This window comes from Elephantulus edwardii, unplaced genomic scaffold, assembly GCF_000299155.1.
Source record: "Elephantulus edwardii isolate Elephantulus edwardi_28Jun2011 unplaced genomic scaffold, EleEdw1.0 scaffold00246, whole genome shotgun sequence".
Classification (NCBI taxonomy): domain Eukaryota; kingdom Metazoa; phylum Chordata; class Mammalia; order Macroscelidea; family Macroscelididae; genus Elephantulus; species Elephantulus edwardii.
The window spans coordinates 324,118-338,622 of NW_006399996.1; the positions used below are offsets into that span (position 1 = coordinate 324,118).

Genomic DNA, 14,505 nt, shown 5'->3' on the forward strand with positions numbered 1-14,505 from the left:
CAGGATAGAGCAGGGTTTAGGGCTGTTGTACATAGGGTCGCTATGAGTCGCAAACGACTTGACGGCACATAACAGCAACAACAACAACATGGTATGCTCAAGGCTCTTTTCCAGCACCACAATTGAAAAGCATCAATTCTTCTGTCATCCTTAGTCATTTTCAAACTCTCTGAGTAGGATGGGAAATCTCCTCCCATGCCAGTCGGATCCGATTCAATGGTACACAACAAGGGGGGCAAAAGAAGAAATCAAAGAATGTATTGCTACCAAGGACCTCTCTAAGATGCTAAAGAACAAGGGTGTCAGCTTAAGACAATGATGTGATGGAGTCAAGCCATCGTATTTTCTTTTCTTTTTTTTTAAAGAAGAGTGGTTTTATTATCACAGGTGTGTTTGCTACGCAAAGCCAAAGTATTTTCAATTGCTTCATATGCATGTGAAAGTTGAACAATGAATAAGGAAGATTATAGAAGTGATGCCTTTGAGTTGTAGTATTAATGAAAAATATTTAATATACTATGGGTTTAGGTGAAACTTATACTTGGATCACGAGGTAGTTGCCAGTACAGGGCAAGGAAACACTGCATGGTTCAAGATTGGGAAGGGTATGCATCAAGGATGTGTCTTATCTCCATATATTTTTAATCTATATGTAGAACAGATTATCTGGGAGGCTGGGCTCTATGAGGAGAAGTGTGGCATCAGGATTGGTGGAAAATTCATCAACAATCTGTATTATGCAAATGACACATCCCTGCTTGCTGAAACTGAAGAGGACCTGAAGCGCTTACTGTGAAGGATCAAGGACTACAGACTTCAATGTGGACTGAGACTCAATATCAAGAAAACAAAGATTCTCACCACTGGGCTAATTGGCATGATGGATGATGAAGAGATTGAGATTGTTGACAGCTTCTGTTTGCTTGGCTCTACAACCAACACTCTTGGTACCAGCAGCCAGGAAATTAAAACATGAATTGCGTTGGGAAAGTCTGCTGTCAGAGACCTCTCCAAGGTACTGAGGAGCAATGATGTCAGTCTGCAGACTAAGGTGCGCTTGATACAGGCCATGGTCTTTGCAATTACTTGCTATACATCAGAAAGCTGGACAATGACTAGGGATGATAGAAGAATTAATGTCTTTGATCTGTGGTGCTGGAGGAAAGTGTTGAATATACCATGGACTGCTAGGAAAAAAAAAACAAGTTCGTCCTGGATAGGGTGAAGTCAGGCTGCACCTTGGAGACAAAGATTTTATTATTATTATTATTATTATTATTATTATTATTATTTTGTGTATGTGTGTCTGTGTACCGTCAGATCAGATCTGACTGGTACAGGAGGAGATTGTCCCTCCTTTCCCGGCAGAGCATCTGGTGGATTCGAACCATGCGTCTCTGGGATTGCAGTGCAGCTTCTTGGCACTAGGCCACCAGAGCTCCCCTAGGAGACAAAGATTTTGAACCTTCTTCTGACCTACTTTGGGCATGTTGCAAGGAGGGACCAGTCCTTGGAGAGGGATGTCATGCTTGGGAGGGTGGAGGGTCCGTCACTGGGGCAATGGGGATAAGCGTGTCGGAGACAATAAGATTGGCAAGGCATAGAGCAGGGCTTAGGGCTGTTGTATATAGGGTTGCTATAAGTCACAAGTGACTTGATGGCACATAACAACAAAAACAACAACATGGGCCGTCAAAAGAATAAACAAATCTGTCTTGGGATACTTGAAGCTAGGGTGCTCCTTGGAAGCATGGATATTGAGACTTCATCTCTCAGTCATGGCTTTGGCCATATTTTCAAGAGGGGTCAGTCCCTGGAAAAGAACATCATGCCTGGAAAATCAGAGTCAGCTAAAAAGAGAAAGAGCTTCAACAACATAGATTAGCACAACGTGCCATCTTCTCCTGTGTCATTAACTGCCTCTGAAAATCCATTGCAGTGTCAGCTATGAGTTGGCTTTGATGCAATGACATACAAGAACAATTATCATAGTGGAGATTGAAAAGATAAAGATCTACCACTGGGGAGGGGGACAAAACCAACCACCAGGACCAGATAATCATCCTTGTGTGTTTATTTCTCTGTATAAACCTTCCTTTAGCTTTTTGTATGATAGTGGTCTTAAACATTATTTATTCTTTTGAGATTGACTCACTTTACTCAGCATGATGTCCTCTTGATTCATGCATGTTATGTAATGATTCAAGAATCCTTCATTGTTTTTCAAGGTTGCATAGTACTCCATTGTGTGAATTCACCATAGTTTCTCTATCCATTAATTCATTGAGGGACAAACGGGTTGCTTGCAACTTTTTGCTGTTGTGAATAATGGGAGTTTAATTATTTTAGACAGATTAGCACAGTGACTGCAAGAATGGGTTTAATCCCAGCAGACTGTGAGTATAATGAGGGAATCAGACAGGGGGCACCTAACAATAACTATAATTAGGTAAACTAGTATACACAAGGGGGCTCTGGTGGCCTAGTGGATAGGGAACTGTGCTGCCAACCCAAAGGCGGGAGGTTTGAATTCACCACCACAAGAGAAAGATAACCAATCTCCTGTCAAGCAATTTAACAGCTTCTGAAAGCCTGCTGGAGGGTCACCTGAGTCGGTTTCAACTCCTTGGTGATGAGAGTGAGTGAATGAGTGAGTAAACAGGAATGGGATACTGGAATTATTGCTTGAATGCTTGCCTTCCATGCAGAAGACTTACATTTGATTCTTGCCAAAGTATCTCATGAGCAAACAGGCACTGTTATTTGTACTGGTGTTGTTATGTACTGTTGAGTTAGAACTTACCCATAGCTAACCCTCCAGTAGATTTTCAAAGGCAGTAAATTGCACAGAAGAAAGAAAATGGCTCACCTTTTCCTCATAGAGCAGCTGGTAGATTTGAATCATGTGCCTTCGGGACTGCAGGGTAGCTTCTTACCACTAGGCCACCAGAACCACTGTTGTTATGTGCCATCAAGTCTGTAACTCACAGCTGCCCTGTGTTCAACAGCTCTGAATCCTGCTCTATCCTGTGGCAACCTTACCTACCCTCATTACCCCAGTTACTGAATCTATCTATCTTATCGAGGGTCTTCCTCTCCTGCACTGTCTGTCCTCCCAAGCATGATGTCCCTCTCCAAGGACTGGTCCTTCCTTGCAACATACCCAAAGTATGTCAGAAGAAGCTTCAGAATCTTTGCCTCCAAGGAGCAGCCTGGTTTCACCCTCTCTAAGATGAACCTGTTTGTTCTCCTAGCAGTCCACGGTATGTTCAATACTCTTTTCCAGCACCACAGCTCAAAGGCATTAATTCTTCTATCATCCCTAGTCATTGTCCAGCTTTTTTATGCATAGCACATAATTGCGAAGACCATGGCCTTAGTCTCCAGACTGAAATCACTTATCTTCAGTATTCTGGAGATGTTCCTAACAACAGACTTTTCCAATGCAGTTTGTCTTTTGATTTCCTGGCTGTTGGTACCGAGGGTGTTGATGGTGGAGCCAAGCAAACTAAAGCTGTTAACACTCTCAGTCTCTTCACTGTTGGAGGCTCATGAGTTGCTGTGACGCTGAACAGGGTTCAACAAAGCTTCTAAGTCGAGCTTCTAGACTAAGCTAGACTAAGGAGAAAGGTCTGGCAATTTACTTAAAAAATCAGCTAATGAAAACTCTATGAATCATTCCGTTTCATCTACATCTGGTCATGGAACCAGATAGTGTTTCCTTGAATTGTGCATGCGGTTTCCCTAAGTGGAGGGCAGACTGACAGCAGTTAGCTTCAGTGCTATACAGATACCCATGAAGAGATCAATGGCATGAACAAACTGTCATAGGATGTCATATCTAAAAAAACAGCTGACAGGGAGCTCTTGTGGTCTAGTGGCAAGAAGCTGCACTGCAATCCCAGTGGTAGACGGTTCGAATCCACCACATGCTCTGCTAGAGAGGGAGTGGCAGTCTCCTCCTGTACAAGTCAAATCTGATTTGACAGTGCACACACACAAAATACAAATTTTTTTTTAAAAAGAGCAGCTGACAATTACATTATGATGAAACTTTCATAAAAAATACATTCTGATAAAAGAAAGTATATACACATGAAAAGAGTTCTCTGTGGGTATTGGGTGATTTACATTTTCTTTGTAATAGTTTCTCAACTGTCCAATATATTTCATATATCTTCTGTTCTTCAAATGTGTTCTGTTCTGTCAAATATCTCACTTTCTCCCTGCTGCTGGCCCTTCCTCACTAGTCTCTTCTGTCACCAGTTTATGCCCCATTTCCCCTCAATCTCTTAATTCTTTTACTGCACTGTCTTTCTTTGCATTAGCTGGGGGAAAGCCCAGCCTTGTCTAGATCCCACCACCTGCTCTTTCCTTCCCTGCGCTGTTGATGAGAAAATCACAGACTAGTGCAGGCTGGTGCTGGTGATCCCCAACTCCTGTGGCTCTCAAACCTTTACTATTCCCAATTGCCATTCCTGCTCATTCTCAGCGACTATTCAAAGATTTTCCTCTTCCTTAGTCTTTTGGCATCCCTTCAATCTCCAGGCTCAAAAGATGATTCTATTTCTTACTTAACATTTGTTAAGTGTCATCAAGTTGACTACAACTTGTATTGACTCTATGAACAATTTCAGCTTGCTTAAGTCTACACTCAACATTCTTGGCACCAGCATCAAGTCAAGAAATCAAAAGACAAATAGCATTGGGAAGTCTGCCACCAGAGGCCTCTCCAAAGTGCTAAAGAGTAATGATGTCGGTCTAGAGGCTAAGGTGCATCTGATCCAGGCCGTGGTCTTTGCAATTACTTACTATGCATCAGAGAACTGAACAATGACTAAAGATGACAGAAGAAGAATTTATGCCTTTCAGTTGTGGTGCTAGAGAAGAGTATTGAACATATCATGGACTGCCAAGAGGACAACTAGGTCTCTCTTGAAGAGGGTGAAACCAACCTTCTCCTTGGAGACAAGGATTTTGAAGCTTTGTCTCACATACTTTGTGCATGTTGCTAGGTTGCATTAGTCCTTGGAGAAGGACATCATGCTTAGAAGGGTGTAGGGGCAGTGCAGGAGAGGAAGACCAAGGTGAGATGGATTGACTCAGTGACTAGGGTAATGAGAGTAGATGGGTTAGAGTCAGTGAGACTGACTCGGGATAAGGCAGAGTTCAGAGCTGTTGTACATAGGGTTGCTATGAGTCACAGGCAACTAGATGGCACATAACAACAACAACATAAACTCTGCCCTGTCCTGTGCCATCCTCGTCATTTCTAATACACTCAAGCCCACTGTTACAATCACTGTGTCAATCCATCTCATTGAGGGTCTTTCCCTTCTTTGCTGACCCTTGCTGAGCATGAAAAGAAGTACTTTTTCAAGGACTGGCCCGTCCTAACAACATACTCAAAGTGTGTGAAGTGAATTTTTACTATCCTTGCCTCCAAGGAACACTCTGGTTGCACTTTTTCCAAAATATAATTGTCTTTTGACAATCCATAGAATATTCAACACTCTTCTCTAACACCACAGCTCAAAGGCACTGATTCTTTTGTCATCTTTATTCATTCTTCAACTTTCAGCTGTGTAGTAAGTTACTGAAAATATTATTATTTTGATTGGGTGCACATTAGTCTTTAAGCTGATGTAATTGCTCTTCTGCACTTGGGAGGGCTCCCTGACAGCTGACTTCCCCAATGCAATATGTCTTTTGATTTCCTGGCTGCTGGTTAAGACAACTACAATTCATCACATGAAAACTTCTGTGACCATCTCTCCATCTCTATAGCCCCTTGGCTCCAGCCTCCTCTCTCATTTCCTCTCAAAATCAAACTTTTGTGAAAGAATTTTATTCAGTTGTCTACATTTCCTCTCACTTTTCATTTTTTAATCCTCTCAAGTCCATCACTGCCACCTAACTGAATATTTCTATGTTCAGGCTCATTTATCCACTCTTTACATCACCAGGTCTTCCTTATTCATTGTCCAAGTTTTAGATGCATATGAAACAATTGAAAATGCCATGGCTTGAATCAGGTGCACCTTAGTCTTTAAATGGGCAGCCTTGCTCTTCAGCACTTTAGAGAAGTCCTTGACAAGATATTTTCCCAGTGAAACATGTCTTTTGACTTCTTGATTGCTGACCTCATGGGTGTTGATTGTGGATCCAAGTAATATCCTCGACAAATTTAATATCTCTCCATTTATCATGATGTGCCTTTGGTTCAGAGGTGAGGATTTTTGTCTCCTTGATGTTGAGATGTAATCCATATTGAAGGCTGTAATATTTGATCTTCATCAGTAAGTGCTTCAAGTCTACATACGTATCTGAAAATTAGACAATGAATAAGGCAGATTTAGAAACAATAGATGCCTTTGAACAGTGAAGAGTACTGAATATCCCATGGACGACTAATAGAACAAACAAATCTCTCTTGGAAGAGGTGTAACTGGAGTACTCCTCAGAGGCAAGAATAGTGGGGCTTCATCTCACATACTTTGAGCATGTTGTCAGGAAGGGTCAGCCCTTGGATAAAGACATCATTCTGGGAAAGGGTAAAAGAGGCGAAGACCCTCAATGAGATGGGCTGGTGGAGATAGTGAGGGTGGGATAGGGCACGGTTCCTGTCTGTCCTCCATGAGGTCACTATGAGTTGTAGGCGACTTCATGATGGTGTCTAACAACACATCACCAGGCTCGACCTAAGCGCCTTTTGAAACAGCTGTTTAATCCTTCCTTGTTTCTAAATTTGTCATTTCCCTGCCTTTAGACTTTTCCAGTCTGCTTCCTGGCTCTTTATTAATCAGTTCATTTCCTATGGCTGCTCTCGTCTCACATACTTTTGGCATGTTGCTAAGAGAGGTTATTTCTTGGAGGGAGATACAATGCTTGGGAAGTGAGGGGTGGTGAAGGAGAGGAAGACTCTCAGCCATGTGCACATGGAATCAGTGACTGCAGCAACGAGCTTGGGTGTGTCAAAGGTGATGAGGATGGCACAGGATAGGGCAGGGTTCAGACCAGTTGTTCAGAGGGTCTCTATAGGTCATCCTTGGCAGCCCCTAATGACAACAACTTGGCTTGTTGTAACATGGCTGCCTTCTCAATTTATCACAAACTCAATGGCTTAAAGCATCATAAATCTCTTCTTACACATTTCCAGAGGATAGAAGTCAGAAAAAAGTTTCACTGGGTTAAACAGTATCTTGACACAGCTAGTTTATTCTGGAAACTTGGAGATAAGAATCTGTTTCCTTCTTTTTTTCAGCTTCTAGTGTTCGCCCATATTCCTTGGCTCACACCCTGCATTCCAATTAATTACTTGATATTGTTTTTCTAGCCAAAGTTTTTTTAATTTCCACCAGATGACTGGATTGTTATGTTGTTAAGGGCTATCAAGTGGGCTTTGATATATAGTGGTCACAGAACAAAATCCTGCCCAATTCTGCACCATCCCTATCACCTTTGTTGTGATTAAGCCCAGTGTTGCAATAGCTGTGTCAATCCATCTCACTGAGGAGCCTCCTCTCTCTAACCGATCAGTCAACTAAGCACGATGTCCTTTACCAGGGACTGGCCTCTTGTGATAACATGCCTAGAGTATATTTACTGGAACCTTATCATCCTTGCATCCAAGGAGCACCCTTACTTTACTTCCAAGACAGATTGTACAACTCAAAGGCCTCAATTCTTCTTTGGACTTCATTACTCATTGTCCAACTTCCACAAGCTTATGTGAAGCAATTGAAATGACCTTGGTTTGAGTCAGGCATGTTTTAGTCTTTAAAGTGATTCCTTTGTTCCTTAGCAATTTCTTTTTTTCTTTTAAAGCCTGGACACTCCCATTATTAGCCAGGCTGTGTAAGAGTTGGCAGATTTGTTCTTCCCACTGTATAACTAGATCCAGGCCCTAAAATTATTGGACCAGTTTATAATTGTTTTTTAAAAGTATGCTATAAAAATGGAGGGCCCCCAAAGTAAGGATGGGGTAAGGGAAGGACATTTTCCAGAAACAGAATTTCAGAGAAGTCACAGTCTGTCATTCACCCCTCCCCTCTAAATGGCTGGAAGAGGCAGTAAAATCTCAATATGAGCTTCGAAGTCCTATCTCTGTGAGGGGACGAGTCACCTTGCTGAGGAGGGAGCTAGCTAAGTTAGACCATCTACTCCCTTCTCAGCAAGGCATAAGGAAGTAGTGTCCGGTGGGAATGAAAGTGGGCTGGATTCTCTAAGAGGTTTCTTATAGACACAGACAACTCAGACTCTTCCTCTCACCTCAGCAAAGAAGTTATTTTTAAAAGCACTTGAGAAGTTCCTTCTCCAACCTCTCTGGTGGGAAGGCTTAAAGAAAGGAGTCATCAGTACAGCCGTGTTCTAGGCTAGAATGGAATTCTTGAAGGTTGGAGACCCCATAGAATTGTACAAAGGCTGTCACCACCACCAGGACATTAAAAGTCTGATGAGACTGAAACCATGTGTCAAACGTTCCAGTAAACAAGCTCTCGGGTATTGGAGCAGCAAGAAGACTCAGGTGATGATCATCACAGTGTGCATCATATCCGTAAAGAAGAAACAGGTCATCTTTGATCACCAAAGCCCTTGATGATTGTCAAGGGCATTCTGGTCACCACACCACTCAAGCCAAGCCCCAAGTATCGGGGTCCTGACCCGATATATTGAAACAGTTCTGCTGTGAGAAGGGACGAGGATTAAATGAAGACACAGAGAGCCTCCTCATTGATCATGAATCCTTCCTCTTTATTATCTCTCAAAAGACTTATATAGGTTTTTGAAAAACACACCTGCAGGGGTAATCACATTATCTCATTTAGGTTTCTGAAACACACCTGCAGGGGTAATCACATTATTTCATTTAGGTTTCTGTTCGAGATGGTTCTAGCCAAGATGGAATCAGTTCTGCTGGTTTTACAAATGTAATGCTAGTCTTGCCTTGCAAGTTAGCCAGGCCTCTGACACCCAGGAACACTCCTGCTCTTGTCTGATGATGCTTAAGAGTGGCAACTTGGTCCCACTGTGCCACAGTGATAGCAGAAATGCCCAGGACACAGACGATGGAGAGGTAAATTAGCCATGGGTGGTGAGAGGGAGAAGGAGGAACAGAGCCAGGCGACAAAGCTCCCTATAATGAGCAGAGCAATCCCTGATTTGTCCAGGTTGGGAAAGTCTCAGAGACTTTTTCTGAATGATAATGGACAGCGTGGAAGAGCCAAGGAAAACTGAGGCACAGCACTGCACCTAGAAAGAATGTTCCAGAAACCCATCTTCTCCTGCAGAGGTGCCATGAAGTACATATTTGGTCTGAGCATGGTCAAGGTTCCCAAAGAAAGAGACAGCACACCATCCAGCAGATGGGTCCAGATGTCACCAATTTCTGTACAGATGCAGAAGACACTCTTGAAGTAGGTCCGGAAAGAGGGCATGGGTGGCCTATGGCTATGCAGCAGGTAGTCACTGTCCTTCAGCCAGCCAGGAAGCATGCCACATGGGATAACTCTCCAGAGTCCTTGCCAGACCTTATACACAGACTCTCCCATCTTCTCCATGGCTGGTAGGGCCTTGCAGGGGAAGTGTCGTACCCGCACCTCCTTCTTTTCACCTGTGGCACACGGCATGTTTGCTCTTCTGCAGTTTTGCTTAGATTGGTAAGTGCCTGTCTCCCTTCTCTTCTAGTTGGGGTCCCAGTTCAGTCAGTTTCACTGTCACTTTCCTTGTTACTACTGGAAGCTTCCTCATTGCCCTGTGCCACCACAGTTTCTTGGTGGAAAGATACCTGTGTGATATCTCAATACTGTGTAGCTTCAGCTTGGGTAAAGGTGGAGACCTCTCAGCCCCAAAAGACAGAGGTCTCCTAGTAGCGGTAGACATGTCATGCTGGTGGGTGGACTTTGCTGGGGGCTGTGGTCCCCTTCATTTCATTCTGTGGCTCTGGAGGTACCCTGTGGCTGAGTGGCCCCAGATCTTCAGCATCCACTCTGCCTGTTCTTGGTGGCAAATTTGCTCAATATAGCACATCATTAAATCATGACTGCTGATTTCATGGTTGTTGATTGTGGATCCAAGTAACCTGACATCCTTGACCTCAACAATCTTTTTCCATTCATTATTATGTAGCTTACTGATCCAATAACTTTTATTTTTCTCTTGAAGGGCAACATAAAAAAAAAACAACCAAAAAACACCACACAAAACAACAAAGATTCTCACCGCTTGGCCAATTGATTGGCAACATCATGATAGATGGTGAAAAGATTGAGATTGTTCACAGCTTTAGTTTGCTTGGCTCGACAATCAACACTCTTGGCACCAACAGTCAGGAAATTAAAGGACTAATTGCATTGGGAAAGTCTGCTGCTAGAGACCTCTCAAAAGTACTGAAGAGCAACCCTGTCAGTCTGGAGACGAAAGTGCACCTAATCTAGGCCATAGTCTTTGCAATTACTTGCTATGCATCAGAAATCTGGATGACTAGGGATGACAGAAGGAGAATTGATGCCTTTGAGCTGTGGTGCTGGAGAAGAGTATTGAATATGCCATGTACTCCCAAGAGAATGAACAGGCTAGTCCTAGAAAGGGTGAGACCAGACTGCTCCTTGGAGGCAAAGATCCTAAAGCTCTTTCTGACATACTTTGGGCATGTTGCAAGAAGGGACCAGTCCCTGGAAAGGGACGTCATGCTTGGGAGGGTGGAGGAACAGCACAAGAGAGGAAGACCCTCAGTGAGATGGATTGATTCAGTGTCTGGTGTAATGAAGGTAGGAGTGTCAGAGACAATAAGATTGGCACAGGATAGAGCATGGTTTAGGGCTCTTGTACACAGGGTCGCTATAAGTTGCAGGCAACTTGATGGCACATAACAACAACAACAACAACAACTCTGTGTTGAAGTGAAATCCATGCTGAGGACTGTGGATAGTGTTTGATATTTTTCAATAAATGGTTTAAATGCCCTTCACTTTTATGAAGCAAATTTACATCATCTGCATACTGTAGGTTATTGTTGAGTTTTCCTCCAATCCTAATGACACATTCTTCCTCATAAATCCAGCCTCTTGGATAATTTATTTAAAATACAGGATGAATAAGTGTGATGACTGGGTCATATATGCAAATATGAGGTGTTCATGGCCCACCAATAAAATTGTCTAGATTTCTAATAATGTAAGTCAGATATATGGCATCCCTTGTGGGGTGAAGCCATGCAAAGGAGATGTGTGGGACAACTAACATGAGAGTTGGTGAATCAGTCAATAGTCATAAAGTATCGATTTGATGACAGATATGAAGTTGTAGACAGAATAATAGAATTCTGTACAATCATTGCAAATGCTTTTCAAAAGAAATATAAATTGCAACTATATACATAAACTTCACATGATAGTCTATACAGGAATCAAAATGACTACATCTATGGAAGAAATCACTGTAGAAGCACAACATGAACTGTGAAAACTAGGCCAGGTGCTAATGGTGGAACAGACCATCATCTACTCACATGCAAGTTCAAATTGAAGCCAAAGAAAATAAAATCAAATCCACAAGAACCAAAGTTTGACCTTGAGTCTATCCCACCAGAATTTAAAGACCATCTCAGGAACAGGTTTGAAGCCCTGAGCACTGATGAGGAAAAGAGCAGATCAGCTGTGGGAGGATATCAAGAATATTATTCAATCTACAAACAGAAGAAGATAAAATAGATGAATGGGACCTTCTGAGAATCAAATCCCTATGCACATCCAAAAACTTCTCCAACACGGTAAAAAAGAGAAGCCACAGACTGGGAAAAAGTATTTGGTAATAACATGACAGATAAGGGACTTATATCTAGAATTTATAAAATACTTGAGCACCACAACAAGACAAAGGTAAATAACCCAATTGAAAAATGGGCACAGAATATGAACAGACACTTCACCAAATTAAGACATTCAGATGGCTAACAAAACACATGAAGAAATGTTCAAAATCCCTAGCTCTAAGAGAAATGCAAATCAAAACAACTATGAGATATCATCTCACGCCAGTCAGAATAGCAAAATTTAACATAACAGCATGCAACTAATGCTGGCGAGGTTGTGGAGAAACTGGAACCCTTATTCACTGTTGGTGGAAATGTAAAATGGTGCAACCACTGTGGGAGGCAGTATCGTGCTTTCTCAAAAAGTTGCAAATAGAGCTACCATTTGACCCAGCAATTCCACTACTGGGAATAAACCCCAGAGAGACCATAATGGCTATCCAAACAGATATGTGCACACCCATGTTTATCTCAGCTTTGTTCACAATAGCAAGGAGTTGGAAGCAACCTAAGTGCCCATCAGCAAACAAATAGATAGAGAAGTTGTGGTGTATTCACATAATAGAATACTACGCTGCATTGAAAAACAAGAAACTCATGCAATGTTATTCAAAATGGGTGACCTTGGAGGACATTATGCTGAGTGAAATATCTCGGTCACAAAGGGACAAATACTACATAGTGCCACTTGTAGAATGGGACTAACATCAGGGTTGGGGTAAGACTGAGAAAAACTGCATAAATTATGTATACTGTATTGAAACAGATGAGGGAAAGAACAGATTAAAGGCGATATATGATTGGATATTATGGTTGTCACAATGAAGGTTGCATAGTGAAGTGTGCTCAGGGCGGGGGTGGGGCGTGGGGGGGTGGCGGGAGGGACGGGGGAGGGGGCGGATGAGGGAGATTGTATAACAATGGAGGAATTTTCCTTTTTTCTTTTCAAAGAGAGGAGCGAACTGGAGGGGAGGGGTGGGCAGGGAGAAAAGTGCAACAACGAATGAATGGAAATCCAAAATCTCTGTAAATGTTCATTAAAATTAATAATAATAATTTTTAAAAAGTTGGAAATAGAAATACTATTTACTTCAGCAAATCCTCTACGGAGAATATATCCTAAAGAAACTGGAGCCATAACTCAAACAGATCTATGCATGCCCATGTTATATCTGCATTGCTCACAATAACAAAGACATGGAAGTAACCCACATGCCCATCAACAAATGAATGGATAGAAAGACTGTAGTACATCCACACAGTGGAATATTACACAGCACTGAAAAACAACGAAGTTGTAAAATGCTACACAACATGGAGGACATTATGCTGCGTGGAATTTCTCAGTCACAAAAGGACAAATACTGCCTAACACTGCTATTATACAAGAGGACAGGCAAAAGGTGTTAGGCAGAGAATGGGAAAAGAGTGGATAGATAATGAACACTGCAGCAGAGCAGGTGAGGAGAAGAACTTTCTGAAAGGAATATGTGATTAGGCATCATGTATGACAACAATCTGGAACACGGAGTGCCTTGTGGGGTGTCCTAGAGGAGAACAGGGGTGTGGGAAAATGTGCAACAGTGAATAAAAAAATAGAGGACTCAATAATTAACATGATGGTGTGTAAATGAATCTTGAAAAAGGTATTAAAAGAATTGGCTTACCTAAAAAAAAAAATAAAAAGAATATTATTCAGAAGCCAAAAAGTCATTACAAAGGGAGAGGAGAAAGAAAAACCACTATCAATGTCAAAAGAGACTTGGAATATGCACTACAAAGCGACAGGAAGAAATCGAAAAGTTCAGGAGCTGAACAGAAGTCAAAAGACAGCGTGGGAAGACCTAGCAAAGTATCATAATGAAATGTGCAAAGAGCTGGAGTCAGAAAATCAAAAGGGATGAATTAGCTCAGCATTTCTTAAGCTGAAGGAACTGAAAAACAAATTCAAGCCTCAAGTTGCAATACTGAAAAATACTGAAAGCAGAATGTTGAATGACTCAGAAAGCATAAAAAAAAAAAAGGAAGGAGTACATATAGGCACTATGCCAAAAACAATTGGCGCTGACACAGAAGAATTTCATGAAACAACATATGATCAAGAGCCTATGGTGATGAAGAAGGGCCTTTAAGTTACTCTGAAGGAACTGACAAAAACCAATGACCCAGGAATTGATGGAATACCAATTGACGTATTTCAGCAAATAAATGTTGCCCTCGATATGCTCACCAGTTTATGCCAAGAAATCTAGAGGAAAACTATGTGGCCAACTGACTGGAAGAGATATATTTATTCTATAGCCAGGAGAAGATAAAACAGACGAATGGGACCGTCTAAGAATCAAATCCCTATTCACATCCAAAAACTTCTCCAACAGGGTAAAAAGGGAGGCCACAGACTGGGTATTTGGTAATGACATGTCAGATAAGGGACTTTTTTTTTGCTATTATTAAATTTTATTGGTTTTAATGAATATTTACAGATATTGATTTTGGGTTTTCATTCATTCATTGCTGCACTGTTTTCTCTACCCTCCTCCCCAGTTCATTCTTCTCCCCCCCCCCGATGTCTGTTTTAATTGTCCAATTGTCACAGTGCTTGTCAAAGCCAGTTCTGATTAATCTTCTTTGTCAGTGTGTCCTTTGCCATTCCCTATCTCTACCCTCCTCCCCAGTTCGTTCTTCTTCCCCCC

The 14,505-nt window shown here is 41.9% G+C and overlaps 1 pseudogene; it reads right to left on the bottom strand.

Moving 5' to 3' along the window:
• Positions 1 to 8,869: 8,869 nt before the first annotated feature.
• Positions 8,870 to 9,560, bottom strand: LOC102876421 (annotated as a pseudogene).
• Between the last annotated feature and the right edge of the window lie 4,945 nt (positions 9,561 to 14,505).